Here is a 17,167-nt window from a genome sequence, read left to right as displayed (position 1 = left end):
ACCAATTTGTGGCAAATATTTGGTCATCTCTGTGGTGGTATTGTGTTCCCCAAAATATCGTGTACCTTAATAAATTTATCTGGGGTCAGAGAACAGAAAAGCCACTAGTTAGGCAGTGATAGCACACGCCTTTAATCCTAGCATTCCAGAGACAGAAATCACTCTGGATCTCTGTGAGTTCAAGGCCACATTGGAAACAGCCAAGCATGGTGACACATGCCTTTAATCCCAGAAAGCCAGCCTTTAATCTGAGAGGGTGGTGGTAGAAAGCAGAAAGATATATAAGGCGTGAGGACCAGAAACTAGCAGCATTTGGCTCATTAAGCATTTGGCTGGTTAAGCATTTGGCTGGTTAAGCATTTGGCTGGTTAAGCATTTGGCTGGTTAAGCATTTGACTGGTTAAACATTTGGCTGGTTAAGCATTTGTCTGGTTAAGCTTCAGGCTTTCGAGCAGCAGTTGAGCTGGGAGCCATTGGGATGAGGACACAGAAGCTTCCAGTATGAGGAAACAGGACCAGCTGAGGAATTGGCAAGGTGAGATAGCTGTGGCTTGTTCTGTCTCTCTGGTCTACCAGCATTGACCCCAGTAACTGGCCTCGGGTTTGATTTTATTAATAAGAACTTTTAAGATTCCTGCTACAATCTCAAAGGTGGTCATATTGACGCTGGCCATGTCATTTTACAATTTCCCTATCAAACCATTCCTGTAAATATTATACTCAGAATGTTATTTTTCTGAGTAACATCAATTATGAATGATTTGCTTTTATTTCTTATTTAATATTGGACAAAAAATATCCTATACAGTTGCAATTTAAATGGAGTTACACTATAATATGGGGTGGGGTGGTTCATACCCTAACTAGACATCACAATGTTGGAAATAAAAGCCCAAGTTCCAGGAATGGGTAACCTCTTTCTTTGCTGTTGACCAGTGGGGGCTCATAGACCTTCCCAACATTGTAAGATATTGCCAATGTTCTCATTTACCCTCCAGAACCTCGTGATAAAACTCTATTACTGAAGACACAACATACTTAAGTCTTCACACATGGATAAATCAAGCCAGTACTATTCTGGAAGGTTCATCCCTACTGGTTAGATCTCATCGTTGAAAGGTGCTGTGTCTGCTACTGGAGGGAAAAAATAATCATCACTCTTACCTAGCTGTGAACCATGTGAGTTACAGCATTGATGGCCCTGGCAAGATTTGAGCACGGGTGCAAGAGTGGTATGAATGTTAGAGGAGTGACCAATCACTTTCTTACTGGAGCTAATGCCTGCCCCATGAGATGGAACCCAGCTTGGCACCCATTATTGGGGTCAAGAACCTGTAGCTAGATAGATCATATGCCCTAGGGAAGAAGCTATTACTATTATGCTGCTAATAGACTGATAAAAATAAATAAATAAATAAATAAATAAATAAATAAAAAGATTCCTTATGACAGACATTGCTATACCTATAGATCAATCCACATCTCCACCCTCATAAGATAAACTTCTTTTTGCAGTAGATGTTAACAAACAGAGAACCCAGCTCAGCCCTAAATAGGACACCTGTATCTTATCCATTCTTCCAAGGCTTCGTGGCAGAAGAGAAAATAGCACTATTATAAGAGTTAGAGACAGTGGATGACTACAGTGAAACTGTTTGCATATATGAACTCACAACAATTGTGACAGTAGGCACAAGACCTATTCAAGCTCAGGCAAGAAGAAATTCTGGCATGGAGGTAGAAGATGTGCATGAAGTCCCACCCCCTAGCTCAGGAACTACTGGTGTTTAGTAGCTGCTGGGAGAGGAAGAATCTTTAGTCACACTCTTTAAGTGTGACTCCTGGTAGGTTGATTATGGTCCAGGACAAGTCCCACACCTGAGAGTATTTGGGTAACAGAAAGTGGACTCACTGGGTTTTTAAAAGAGATAGAGAATGGGAAGTTATTTGGGTATGGAGGTAGGGGGCAGATCTGGGAGGACTTGGGGAAGAGGAGTAAATATGGACAAAATACATTGTGTGAAACTCTCAAAGATGTAATGCAAATATTATTTTAAGCAATATAGAAAATAAACTTATTTTACTTCTGCTTTTTCTGTTCTGTTCATGTTCTAAGAAAAGAGAGGTATTTATGCTAGTTTTCATAAATGCCACTTTGTCCAGTGTGGCTGATGAAGAAGCTTTGGGCTACCAGGTAGACAGCATCTTTTCAGTCTGTTTGTCCACAGGAAAGTCCTGTGATTTTGGAGTCAGGTCAACAGCAGCAGATCACAGCCTTGGCCCACCTGGATGGGCATCCATGCGGGATGTACCCAAGGCCACATATCTCCTGGCAAAGGGCGCAGAACTCTTTCCTTAAGAACTCAACTTCATATCAGGAGAGGTAAAGTGGATACAAGAAAAATGCCGTGTGTGTGGAGAGCATTAGGAAAGGTCATATATTTCAAAAAAGAATATTGTTTACAAGGAGTGTTAATAGGTTTCAGGGGAAATGTTAATTTTTTTTTCTTGGATGAAATAGCTACTGTAACTTTTTAATGGTTAATCATTCATTCCTGAATTTTTATATTAAGCATTTCATATTACTTTATTGACTTAACTTTTATGCTCTTCTTCATTTTGACAGTAAAGAATGACCAGGCAATACTCTTAGAAAATTGGAGACCATTCTGCAGCTGCTCTCTGTTGAGGGAAGTGAATAATAGGGTGCCCTCAAGGAATTTCAAAGGTATCACTCAACGGAAACTTTTGTGTCTGAAGAAAACTAGATCATTTTATCATGGTAGGCATACTGATATGTTTGCTTTAATAAAATGCCATATTTCTGCCTTTAATCTCTTGTCAACTTGCTATTAAAAAGCCCCAGAGTGCATGCGTGCAGCACATGTAAACACTTGTGGTTTTGAAGTTACCACAGAACATACTAATAAAGCATGTAATTTGTGTTTGGTGCACAGACTGTAATAATTTATTGAGTGGTAGAAAGAAGCTAGAAAAGCGTTTTCCTTGACATTAGCCAGCAAGACAATTTAATTTGAGTGCTACATGCAGGCATGTATGTATGCTTGTGTTCGTGTGATGAAATCATGTTTAACAAAAACAAAGTACTAAGAAGAATGGAGGATGCAAAGTCATTTCATTCACACTGAGAATAAAAAAAGTACTATCAGGTGTGTTAATGTTTCTCCTGTTGAGGGTAAGCATGTCATTTCAGAAGGGAGGAGTGTGTAAGTGTGTGTGTGTGTTTGTGTGTGTGTGTGTGTGTGTGAATGTATGTGTGCATTTGTCCCAAAACTGAAATGCATTAACAGATTGCAGATCAAGTTAAATCAAGGGACTTAGACACACCATAACAGCAATCACTTTCATGCTTTATGGACATTTTCTACATAGCCCCCAGGGAAAGAGGACAGAGAAAAATGTCTTTCCTCTTTTTATGTGGAATCACACAACATGGAAAGCTCGAGTCACTGCCACAGCTTCCAGGAGATCTCACCGTCAGACTTCAGTCTGACTGTACTCTTTACGCAGCCAATTTACACATTCTTGTAAAGGTCTTTGTAGGGAACTGTCCTTCGATTGGGCATTGCTCATCTTTACTGTCTCACTTCACCCCTCATTAGGACATTGCACACAGTGAATCAACACAGATGATTTGAGTGGAAAGGACACAAGTCATGGGAGAAATAATGTTAGATATGCCAATTTCTGGAAATTTTTATGAAATTCTGTATTTCAGAAATAAAACCACATTTTATTTACTCAGACAAAACAAAAGCATGTCCAGTTAAGAGAAAATATCTGTACTCAGAGCAAATGACCACGAGGTATTCAAAATGCGTTTATTTCCAAAAGATACAAGACTTCTCTCCTGGGAACCAAGCCACTGTTCTCTCTGTGTGTTCTTAAATGTCAATTCCATTGAATGCATCTGAGTATACACGCACCAAGTTTCAATACACACTTTTATCTAGTGCAGCACAGTCATTTAAGCTTGAGGGTTGATTAAAATGAACCTTTTGTCCTATCTGTGAGTGGTGACCTGTGTTTTCATCATGCTCATTTACCACTCCCTAATCAGCTGGTTCCAGATTAGAGCAAGGGATTAAAAGGCATCATGCCTGAGTATCCTCGGATTGGGAGGATAGTTCAAGTTGCATGTAGCTGTCTATTGAGGATGGCTAGCGTTCCTGTCTTGGAGACAGATGAGCCCTAGCTGCATTGAAAGGTGGACCATGCTTTCTCTGCATGTGACTGAACCACTGTTTCCAGGCTTTCTTCTTTAATAGCAATATGTACTCTATCTGCCTTCACCAAGTCACACTTGATGCCACAAATTCCTCTTAAAGAATCCTTTAACTTACGTTACTAGGGCAAAGACCATCAGAGTGTAGTAAGCATTCAGGATTCTGCCCTCTAAGATTGACTGAGGAGTGGCCTTGTTGGTAGAAGGCACTAGAGCATCTTCCAGAAAAAGCACAGATTTGCCCCAGGAGAAGCATAGAGGATGATCTAAGTTAAATACCATATGGTTAAACAGGGAGATTCTGAGATAGAAGATGCATTGCCTCTGGCGTGGCCCCATGGGATGAGAGGACATGAAAGCAAATGACAACACCCAGAAAGCAATGTTTCTGTCTGGCAGGAACACAGCTGTTCCTAGTGGGAGCTGAGGATGACATCGCAGGGAGGTAGCAGAAAGGACAGCTTAGAGATGGCTTCCTAGAGATAATTCTGTCCTAGTGTGCTTCCTATCGTGATAAACACCAGGACTGAAAACAGCTTGGGGAGGAAAGGGTTTATTTGGCTTACTTGTCCAGATCACGAGGAAGTCAGGGCAGGAACTGATGCAGGACCAAGGGCTGGACCCAAGGAGAAATGAACTTTCTGGCTCAAGTTCAGCAACCCTTTTTATACCTCCTGAGATAACCTGTGCAAGGCCACACCCACAGTGAGATGGGCCCTCCTACATCAATCCATAATCAAGACAATGACCTACAGACATGCCTACAATCTGGTGGAGATGTTTCCTAAAGTGAGGTTCTCTCCTCCTAGCTAATTCTGGTTTGTTACAAGTTGACCAAAAATCACTAGCACAGGGCTCTAGCTGACTGCCTGTGGTTTTCTCCAAATGACATCTTCTGAAACAACAAAAGACAATTTACGGGAGTGTTAGCTGTCATTTGAAGTGGCTACAGCTCCCCTCCCCACAAATATCAGAACTTGTTCCTTATAGGACATTGATCTGTTTGTTTATTTGTTTCCAACTTGACACAAGCTATACTTACCTAGGAAGGGGGAACTCAATTGACAAAATGCCCCTACCAGATTAGCCTGGGACAAACAGTAGTGCATTTTCTTGGTTAATGATTGATGTGGAGGGGCCCAGCCCACTGTGGGTGCTACCAGCCCTGGGAAGGTGAGTTTGGACTGTGTAAGAGCAAAGCCATGGAGAGCAAGCAGTGTCCTTCCATGGTCTCTGCTTCAGTTCCTGCCTCCAGGTTCCTGCCTCCAGGTTCCTGCCCAGACTTCTCTTCATAATGAACTTGAAGCTGTGAAATGAAATAAAGCCCTCTTCCCCAAGTTATTTTCAGTCATGCTGTTTATTACAGCAATAGAAACATAACTTACAAGGACAGAAATTTGTGCCAGATTTATTGAGTATTAATGTGACAGACACCACTCTTTGGTTTTGGTAAGGATTATGAAAATGTTGAGAGTTTTGAGGTGAAAAGCTATTGAATACTTAGCATGCAATGGATTGTTCTGTGGGAACATGGATGATAATGCTCAGAGCAATGCACATGCTGGAGACTTGGTGAAGGTTAAGAGGGAAGTCTGAGTCCCTCAAAGACTATCAGGACCATTTGCACCATACTTGTATTGAGATATGGAGTTTCTGCTCAGGTGGAGCTGAAAAATCAATCGTGATTCAGAAGTGAATCACTAAAGTGACCTCCTCAGCCCTTTAAAACTAGAACGCTTGATGCTGGTTAGCAGGCACTGAGAAATCAGCATCAAGGTGAAATCTTCTGGGGAGTTCTTCTTCAGGATCGCACACACAGAGCTGTGGTCTAGAGGCTGGGAGCTGATTCTGGCCATGCATGAACACCTCCCGTGGGTTTGGGGCAGCATGAGAGCTGCAAGATTTCATAGGGCAATGGAGAAAAGCTGAGGATGACTCTGGGAGGCCAGGAGAGGCCTGGTGAAGAAACAGCCCGACTGTAGTGGAGTCCCCAGGAACCTGGAGATGCCAGGGCGATGGGGAGAGCTGTCCAGGCTGGAGAATTAGAGCTTCTCAGGCCCTTTGGGATTGTGAGTGGGTTCCAGACCTTCTTACACTGTTCATTTTGGTACTGCTTGATTTGATTTGATTATGACTGTGCCCTGGTACCAGCAAGTGAGTGAGACCCAGTTGTGAAGGTCTATGGAAGCCTGTTATGTGTTTCTTTTAACAGACATTTGAAGACCAATGTTGGTTTGGCTAATGAGAGTTTCTCAGGGGTCTCTTACTAGGCATGAAAGAAATGCATGTGTCTGCTGAACATTGACTGGCATCGGCCGAGGTGCCACAGCTAACTGCTCACAGTAGACTGTGACTTTCACTGATGACAGGAACAGACAAGCCCATGAAGCATCTCTCTCTCTGTGTCTTAGCACCCAGAAGATTATGAAGAAAGCAAGCATGGGAGGTCGGGTTGGGGCGGTGTGCTGCACATCCACTCTCCAGTCCAGGAGACTGTAAAATTTTCCAGGAGACTGTAAAATTTTGAGTTTCTAGGTAACTGCAAGCTGTCCCTTCATTACAACCTCAAGGCTGAGCCGCAGAAACCCATCCTCACAAGGCGCTCCAGCCTACAAAGATGCTGCCGATTCCCCATAGATTGGTGGGCACCGACAAAGCACATCCCCCCAAGTTTGTAACAGATGACTGTAAACATGTTTTTAAAATGGTTTATTTCTTTCCCTGACTCCAACTTTAGGGCTCCCTTTCCCCCCTATTGCATTTCTATAAAACTAAAAAGGTAGATTCTTATCTTTCCCCTGGGAGCCTTTGGGTATACAAAGCAGGTCAGAGTCATGTGTGTTTGATTTATTGTTCAGACCATCATAGCTTTCTGCACAGCCGCTGTGCTCCGTGTTTAAGTGTTCCTTTCTTCCTAGAGGGACTATTGCATTCTAAGCGACGTTCTTATATTTCTCTTTTTCCGGACTGCGTTTAACCCCAGATTACAAAGGTAACCAGTTGCAGGAAAGGAAGACTGTCCAAGGTCCTGGGGAGCTCATAACCTGTCAAGGCTGATGTTATCTGCTCCATCTCAGTCTAGTAAAGCCAGTGTAAAATGCTAGGCTTGGTTTGTGCTAGCCAGAGTGCTTGCCTTTAATTTCACACCAGCATCAGTTCTGTGACGTCAACAATACAGTGTGCTAAAACAAAAGGAACTGATTTCTTTTGGCTATTATGTGTAAGCCAACCTAGTTACTTTTATAACAAAAACATGAGGTGCCGGGATCCAGGCTGACTATCATGAGGTTGGAAATCAAGTTTTGGGGTTGTCTTTTTCCTCAGTTCTGTAGCTCTGTTGGAGGAAGGTGGTATAGATAGGTTAATCTGGAAATGCCTCTAGGCTAATTCAGTCCTTTTCTAAGTCCCTTCCAAACACCAGGATCATTTTACACACATGGATTATTTGCCCAATACGTTTCCTCCCTAAGTTAGTTAATGAAAGTGAAACCTCTAGAGAAACTGCTCTTGTATCTTGTTTCTATATTGATCCATTTAATATCTTTCCCCATCTTTTTGGAACTTAACCTAGTGTCGGGTGTTTCGTTTTGTTTTGTTTTTAAGGTGATGGTGTGCTTGAAAGAAATCAGTTTGGAGGGAGGCACAAGAAATACCAGGGAACATTATCCCCCACTCATGCCTTCTCTATCAGCAATGGGCTGTGTGTCTTAGAAGAAGCATGAGGCTTTCAGCTGCATATTTCTCTTCTTCATGTATGGCTCTTCTTTGTGATTTAACCATAGTCAGAGGTAATATGTTACAGGTGAATGAGGAAACATGTTTACTGTGTAGCCCACTCATCGGTATTGCATACTGATCACATGTATGCTCAATTTTCTGGTTTGGTTCATTTATTCTTGCTTTCCATAGTTGTTCTTTCCATGCTAATTAGGTACCATGCCAGGAATTAGGACCTGGAGATACAGCCTTTCATTTGTCACAGTTACCCACACAAGCTCCATTGATGAGGAAAGATAGGACCAAAGATGTAAGAATGATGAGACTTGAAGGAAATTGGCTTCTTCATTCTTTTTGGGCTCAATATTAGTTCAAGTTAGTTATTTTCTGTAACATTCCTGTTCTCAGAAACAGATGTGAAGAAGCTCTGGAACAGAGGAAGGTACATCTCCCGAGGGAGAGACACACAAAATACAAAGCAAATGAGGACCCTTTAGAGGTCTGTACAGAGAGCACCAGAGTCATTTCAAAACTTGTGGTCTAATCCAGCAGAAGGGACATTGGGACATGCTAGGTAGGGACATTTATACAGGAAGCTGAAAGATGTATGAGGATTAGTTCCATGAAAGGGAGAAAGGAAGATACAGGCTAAATCGAAGAGTCAAGAAGGGAACTCATATTTGAGAAACACAAATCAGAAGAAATTGAGAGCTTGAGCAGAGCATGAAAGAGAGTGGATATAGAAGAAGTTGGGGAGAATCCAAAACCCCATGACACTGACAAGGCTTGAACTGGGAAGAGAGTTAATCATATGTCAGGTTTAGAATGTCACCTCTGTCTGTAGTATGAAAATAGATCCAGGATCCAGGTATCTGTAGGATGTCTATACATTAGGCAGGAAAGAATATTTGTTTTTGCCTAAAGGCATCAAGATTTCCACAGAGAAATCAAAACAGTTGACAGTCTGCACACATGTATGTGGAAGCCAGAGGTTGATATGAGGTATCTTCTGCCATCTCTCACCAACTTATTTTTTTGAGATATGTCTCTCACTGAACCTAGAGTTTATGGATTGGCTAGATTAACTGGCCAAGAAAGCCAATTCTGCATCCTAAACATGAGCATTGCAGACACACATGGGTGTTAGGAATCCAAACTCAGGTCTCCATGCTTGCACAGGAGGCAGTGCATGGTTGAGCCAAGCGCCCAACCCTTCATTTTCATCTTTTATGTTGCCTAAACAAACGATGCTCAGGTAAGCTGTAGAACTCCCCAAGGATAGACTTAGGCTTCTCATTTTTTTTCTTTATCGTCACCACAGCTTTGATCATTATCATCATTGTATCACATATAGTCCCAGAGAGTATTCAAGTTTTCATCACTTTGAGAAGATACCCCAAATAATCAACTTTAAAAGGGAGATGTTTATCTGAGCTGATATTTTCACTCTTTGGTTACTCTGTTCTGGGTGTTTGGGGGTCTGTGCTGAGGCAGAGCATCATGGTGGGGGTACACAGTAGAAGATGCTGCTCACCTAGGGGAAGCCAGGAAGTGAAAAGCCAGGTAGGAAGTGATGAACCTCTCTCTCTCTCTCTCTCTCTCTCTCTCTCTCTCTCTCTCTCTCTCACACACACACACACACACACACACACACACACACAGACATGCACACACTGATCTGACTTTGCCCCATTAGGCTCCATCTCCTAAAGAGTACACCACATCCCCAAAGCCTACAGAAGGGTAATGAAGACTTTAACACATGAGACTTGGTAGACATAGTCAATAACGGCGTGTGTGTTCAAGGGGGTTCCCTTGGGGCAGAAATGCTTTAGAGAAAAATAATGCCACCGAGTTAGTTACAGATATTCTCTTTTTCTGCTTATTTAATAGGTGAGGCAGGACTTTGTACCTGAGAACAGCCGAGTTAGATGCTTCCAAGTGGGGAAACACCCAGACAGCTCCTAATAACCCCTCCTTTTCCCATTTGTTTTGCCTACCACTTTTCATGTACCATGTGCTAACCTCTTGTTGTATGCAGCATGTTTTGATTTTTGAGTTGCCGGTGTAATTTGTTTTTCGCTTTACTTTCTTTATATCTGGTCCTAATCACATCATTCTACTTGGTTTCAAGATGCTCATCTGCAGAGTGGCAAGTCAGGGCCTCTTTTGTATCCAAACTTGATAAAAGTGGGAACTAAAGATCTAAGAAGTTGGAAGGCTAAAATCCAAAGAAAATGGCCTTGATGAGGTCCACTTTGTTTTTCTCCACATCAGCCCATGGTGGTTGTGTTCTCAGAGATTCCTTTATCCAGACACAGAGGTGGAAGAAAATTTTTTAATAATAAAAATTTTTAAAAAAGAATAAAAAAATTAAAAAGGTATCTTAAAAAAAGAAAGAAAAAATACACAAACAAACACCAACAACAAAACTCCAGTAATTAATGAAATAAATAAAAACAGGAAAGGTGGTTTAGCAGATAAAGATGTTTGCTCTACAAGCCTGGAGATCTAAGTTCAAGTCCCCCAAACCCAGTAAAGATGGAAAGAGAAGCAACTCCACAAAGCTGTATCCTGGTATTCACATGTGTGCCTTGGCACACATGTGCCTGTGGGCTAAAACACACATAGAGATACTACTACTACTACTATTAAATAATTTTAAAGTCCAATCAGCGAGAAAGAGGAGGGATTGTATGAGCGAGAATTATTGAGACCATGATTGGAAAAAGCACAGGGACAAATAGCCAAACTAGTGGAAACACACGAACTATATGAACCGATAGCTGAGGAGCCCCCAACTAGATCAGGCCCTCTGGATAAATGAGATAGTTGATTAGCTTGAACTGTTTGGGAGGCATCCAGGCAGTGGGACCAGGACCTGTCCTTAGTGCATGAGCTGGCTGTTTGGAACCTGGGGCCTATGCAGGGACACATTGCTCAGCCTGGGTGAAGGGAGGAGGGGACTGGATTTGCCTAGACTAAATCTACCAGGCTGAGCTGAATCCCCAGGGGAGTCCTTGCCCTGGAGGAGATAGGAATGGGGGGTGGGTTGGGGGGGGAGGACAGGGGAATCCATGGCTAATATGTAAAAATAAATAAATAAATAAATAAATAAATAAATAAATAAATAAATAAATAAAAGAATTTCAAAAGTTTTAAAAGAAACATTTTTCATATTATCTAACACATTTGGGGGAAAGTATTGGGGTTACATTGACAAATGTCCTTTTAAGCCTTTGTGGTTCCTGTTATATCTTACATGGGTTTGAGCTAGAAAAACGTATGATAAAAATACATAGAGAAAGGAAAGTACAGTCATAAGTAACATCATGGATCAAGTAAAAAAAATATAAAGAATCACTCACTTAAAACATCCTTTGAAAAGAATGTTTTTCCCTATGAACTATTAGATTAAGAATTGGGTGGGGATGTGAAATAACCACATGACACATAAATATTAAAATTCTCTTCCATAATTTTGCCATTCTATATTTTCCCTATGTTTAACCACATTTTATTATTTTGTTTGTTTCTTAAAAGGTGGGTATCTTTTTAAATCCCATTTCCCCTCAACTACAGCTTAATTTTTTTCAGAATCAAGAAGTATTTTCCAGACTGACTGGACCTCACTGCTGTTCCTAAACATTCTCCTGATTTTTTTAACTGTCTTCTCCATTCCTGTCTCCTTTTGCTTTCTGGCAGATATTTCACTTTAAGGACTTTTTTAGCCAATTGCTTCAGAGTTTCAAATTAGATCATGTTAGATGCTGTGCAAAGGTAAGTCAAGAAGGTGAATAAGCTTGTGCATATTTCTCATCATTGGGAATGTGATGTCTTTCTCCCCTTCTGTTGATATTCAAATTTCCATGGTAGAGCAAAGACAGAACAAATTGAGGGGCTCTTTGTTGTAAATATAATGTTTTTTTTTCTTATTACCAATGTGCATGGAGTGTTAACATACAGGAAAACTAGTAAGGACATTGTCCTGATTTGCCTTCTGTTGCTGTTATAGAACACTGACAAAAAGCAGCTTGGAGAGGAAAAGGTTTATGTGACTTACAGCCCATTCATTACCCAGGGAAGGCCAGCCAGCAACTCAAGGCTGAGGCTTGAAGGAGAAACCATGGGAAACAGTGCTTACTGCCTTACTTTTCCTGACTTGCCCAGATATCTTTCTTACATAGTCCAGCCTCACCTGCTCACGATGACACCGTGCACAGTGGGCTGAGTTAACTTTCATCGATTAGCAATCAAGAAAATGCTCCCAGATGTGCCCATGGGGCAAGTCGAAGGAGACAATTCAAGTGTTAGTTCCTCATCCAGGTAGGCTGGGTTTGTGCCCAGTTGACAAACTAACCAGCACAGAAATGATTTTACTAAATGGTCCAGCCATCTGATCATGGTACAAATCTAGAATATTAGCACTCTCAAAGCAGAGGATCATAGAATAAGGCCAGCTTGAACTATGTGAGACCCTTTTGTGTTTTGTTTTGTTTTTTGTTATTGTTTGTTTGTTTTTGTACAGCCTATATATTTCCTAAAATATTTTATATAGACTATGTGAAGATAATTACACAGACTTAAGTAATGAAAGACAAATAGATAACACTGCATATCCTTTGTATCTTTTCCAGAAATAAAAGCAAAGATTTTGATGTTAAGATCTACGGGTTCTTAATGTGTGTCTTGTTTCTTATTAAATTGCATGATAACCTGGTTCAAAGCAGTCTCACATTATATTTAAATAGTCAGCCATGCTTTTTAAAAATTCAGTGTCTTCCTAATCTTAACAGCCATTTGTCTATCGTCTTGACCTGACATGGGAAAGGGGCATCAGTTGTTTGTTAGTTATGGTTCCTAACATGCCACAATGGCATAATTGCTCTGCTTAAGCTCTACTTACAACTTTTATTGAAACATTATTAAATAGGACAAAAATCTTTTAAGAGTTGAATCTGACAGGTTTTTCCTATTGAACAAAGCTTGCACATTTAATGCTAATTGCAGATCTATCTAATTATTACCCTATGGAGTTGCCTGACATGTAATGACTGGAATTACCGTTTTATAGAACTGGCTCATCACATAATGTGATTAACACAAGTTTTTTCTTAACAGTGACAATAAAGGGCAGAAAAGAAAAGAGAAATGGCTCACATCACTGACATCATGAATAAGAGGGGCAAATCATCACAGAGTCTTTGGACAATGAAATGATATAAGCAATGCAAAGGGCAGCTTTGTGCCTACAAATACAATAACACTTACAAGATGTATCAACTTGCAAAAATTCTGCTGAAATGACACAGGAAAAAATTAACCAGAATAGTTTCTACCTGTCAAAGAAACTAGGATAGTTTCTAACTGTCAAAGAAACTAAGAATATAATTTAACTTTTAAAGAAGAAAGTATCAGGCTTATATGAGTTCTCTGGTAAATTCTACCATATATTTGAAGAAAAAAGTATCTTGGTTTTCTACAATATTTCTCAAAAGACAGAATCAGATGAATCCCCTCTAATTTATTCTATGAAGTTCATTTTTTTTCTATAAGGTAAAAAATAAAAATATTACAAGAACACAACTACATAACAACATCTCTCATGAATATATATACACAAAAAATGTTTTAAGATAATAATACTTTTAGTTTAAATTCAACTTTAAAAAAATACTATAACAAGCTAAGATTTATCCCAGGTTTTCAAGGTTCTAAATAAAAGATGAGTTTATGTAATCCATCACATCAACAGGCTAGAGAATATTATTAACAGACTCTGAAAAAAAACATTTGACAAAATTAAACAAAAGGAAAGCAAAAATATTCTGGCTAACACAGTATTTATGGAAAGACAGTCCAAGTGTTTAGATTAAAATCACTAACAGGCAACGTTTTCCTCTCTAATCACCACTGTTTCTTCCCATCATTTCAACATGAACAAGAAGGTGCTTGCACAAGAAGCTAATGCACTAAGACATGAGAAGGAAATAAAATGTAAGCAACTCAGGAGGAAAGAAAGAAAGCTTTCCTTTTTTCAAAGAAGACATAGCTATCTACGTAGAAAATCCAGTAGATTTGACCCAAAACAGAAAACCCACAGTTTCCTCAATACCAATAAACAATGATAATCATAGAACAAAAGTTTGACATACTAAAGTCAATCATATTCCTAAATAACAGCAATGAACATGAAAGAATTTTGCATGCCTATTCTGAGCTAATACAGAGTTGACAATAGGAAGAAAGTTAAGGGACTAACTCTACATAACTCCAAGATTTTTGCAAGCATGTAATAATCATTAACACAGAACAGATATGGAACAATAATGTAGTCAACTGGTCTTCAACAAGAAATTTATAAAGAATAATATAAAGTCAAATTAACAAATTCAAGATAAAGTACTAGAGTAATTTAATGTCTGTGTGTAAATTGTAAACCTAGACCATGATCTATACTCCTTGTAAAATTAACATAAAAGATCAGAAACATAAATATAAAACAGAAGCTATAGACTAAGAAAATATTTGCTCTAAACACATCCTCTGAAATATATTCTTGTGGTTTAAATGTGAAATAATCATCCACAGGCTAGTGCATTGAACACTCATATTTCTATTTGGGGGAGGTTGTGGAAACACTAATAAATTGACCACTAGGGCCTTGAAGGATAACTTTGCTTCTAGTTCATATCTAGTCTACATCATGTGAAAAAGCTGTGGTATATGGCTTCTTTAGTCATTATGCCTTGCCACTGAGGTAAATGATAGCAGTTTTTTGAAGTCATGAGCCAAAATAAGTATAAGTTGTTTCAGGTGTTTTGTTACTGTGACCTGAAAAGTGGCTAGCATGTTTATGAAGAACTCTTGTATAATAACTCAATAAAAATTACTTGATTATAAAGTGGGGAGAAGATCTGGAAAGACATATCATCAAGGAATAAAGCACAGAGGGCAAAGATTATATGTTCAACATCATAGTTGTTATGTAAACTCAAATTAAAGCAACCATGAGATAGATACCATTATTAGAAAATCTAAAATACCTCAGTATTAAATGCTAATGAGGACATGAAGCAACAGGAACATTTATTTGTTGCTGGTAGAATTGTGAAATAATTCTGTCAACTTGGAAGACAGTTTGACTCTTCCTTACAAACTTTAACAAGCTCTTAAGATACAGTCTAGCAATCATGCACCTGGACTCCAATGGACTGAAAATCAGGTTTATTCAGAAACCTGGACAGGAAAGTTTATGGAAACTTTATTTATAATTGTAGAAACTTGAAAGTAACCAAAATGCTGATGAGTAGGTGAGCAGATGATGAATTGTGGTCTATCCACATAATGGAGTAGTATTCACCACTAAAGTGAAACTAACTATCAATAAATGAACAAATAGAGAGGCATCTTAAAAGTTCACATTATCAAGTGAAATAAGCCAATCTGACAAAGATAGAAAATAGAGTGTTAGCAGACTATATTTATGATATCTGATATGATAGTTGCAGGTATGTATTAGTTGCTATTTCTTTCAACCTGCAGAATGTACGACACTAAGGCTTAACTCCAATGTAAAATATGGACTTGTGGGGCAAGATAGGTCAATGTAGGAACACTGGCTGTAAAAATCTTCCATTTAGTCACAAGGTGCTCATAGTGAGGACAGCTGCATATGTAAGGAGGCAGGATCCTGCAACTTATATTCAGTTTAACTGCACACCCCAATCTACTCTACAAAATGAAGCCTGTTTAACAGGAAAGAAGCCCCTGTATGAACTACTGATTGTCCAACAGCCTGAATATATCTGAGTGGCATTGAGTGAATGACAAAACCAACTTCAAAAGGTCATATTCTGTAGTATTCTATTTTATATAACATTATAAAGCATTGGAATGACAAGACTATGTAGACAAATACCAGGTTTGTCAGTGCTTGGAGAGACAGTGCAGGGTGAGGGCTGGGTGACAGAGATCTTTGTGCTGATGGAAGTTACCTGGGGCAAGATGTGACCGAGTAGCATAGAATGCACATACATGCACCTGGTCAACCTGCATTCAATACTATAAGTGTAATACACTGATGTAAAATGTTACCGTTGGAAAAACAGAATAACCATAAATAAGGCTTCTCTGAGCAATTTACTTATTTATTATTGTTATTGTTATTATTGTTTGTGTGTGTGTGTGTGTGTGTGTGTGTGTGTGTGTGTGATTTGTATGAGGGCAGGCATGTGTGTATCACAGAATGAGAGGACAACTTATATGAATAGGGTCTCTCTCTCTAGGACAGTGGTTCTCAACCTTCATACTACTGCAACCCTTTAATACAGTTCTTTATGTTGTAGTGACCCCATCCATAAAATTATTTTCACTGCTACTTCATAACCATAATTTTGCTACTGTTATGAATCATAATGTAGATAGCTGATACACAGGATATCTGGTATGTAACACCTTTTGGGGGCCACAATCCAAAAGTTGAGAACCACTGTTCTAAATTGTGGTTCTTGGATATTAAACTTGGGTCTTCAGGCATATTCAACAAGTGTTTTACCCATTGAACCATCTTGCTGGCCTGACTACTATTTTTAAACTAATTAATTTTTAAATAATTTTCATTTATGATGATGATGATGATGATGACGATGATGACGATGATGACGATGATGACGATGACGACGACGACGATGGTGTGTGTGTGTGTGTGTGTGTGTGTGTGTGTGTGTGTGTGTGTGTGCCTGCCATGGCATGTGTGTGGAGATCAAAGGACAGCTTGAGGGAATCAGTTTCCTTCTTCCACCATGTGCATTTTAGAGATTGAATCCTGGTTGTCAGGCTGCAGGCAGAGCCATCTACCTGTCCCGTGATTAATTTTGGAGTGTCTTTTTGAATCTATAATGTTTAAGATTTGGGACAGGGCTAGAAAGATTGGGATGGACATTGAGACAGATTACTGGGAAATAAAGTGTTGGCTAGAAAAGTTATTAATACCATGGACAGACAGACAGACAAGAGCATGATGGAGGCTCTGAGGAGCAGTAAGGGCCCCAGCACCAGAGATAGATTCTGAAAGAGAGGAAATCAGGGCCCGTACAGTAGAAATGGGGTCTCATGTTGTTTCTTCCTTGGGATAGGGGAAGTTTCAGAGCATAATCCTAAAGCCAGGCTTTCTGATTCCCAAGAAGGAGTCGGGTAAGAGGT

At 39.6% G+C, this 17,167-nt stretch overlaps 1 long non-coding RNA gene across 1 annotated transcript; it reads left to right on the top strand.

The window, feature by feature from the left end:
* Positions 1–495: 495 nt before the first annotated feature.
* On the top strand, positions 496–2,954 carry LOC119087942. The gene is made up of 3 exons (XR_005091495.1): positions 496–535; positions 999–1,179; positions 2,627–2,954. It is a non-coding gene; the product is annotated as an uncharacterized LOC119087942 (long non-coding RNA).
* Positions 2,955–17,167: the final 14,213 nt, after the last annotated feature.

This window comes from Peromyscus leucopus, chromosome 5, assembly GCF_004664715.2.
Source record: "Peromyscus leucopus breed LL Stock chromosome 5, UCI_PerLeu_2.1, whole genome shotgun sequence".
In the NCBI taxonomy this organism is placed as follows: Eukaryota; Metazoa; Chordata; class Mammalia; order Rodentia; family Cricetidae; genus Peromyscus; species Peromyscus leucopus.
Note: the sequence above shows the minus strand (reverse complement) of the source record. Positions and strands in the feature narration are given on the sequence as shown.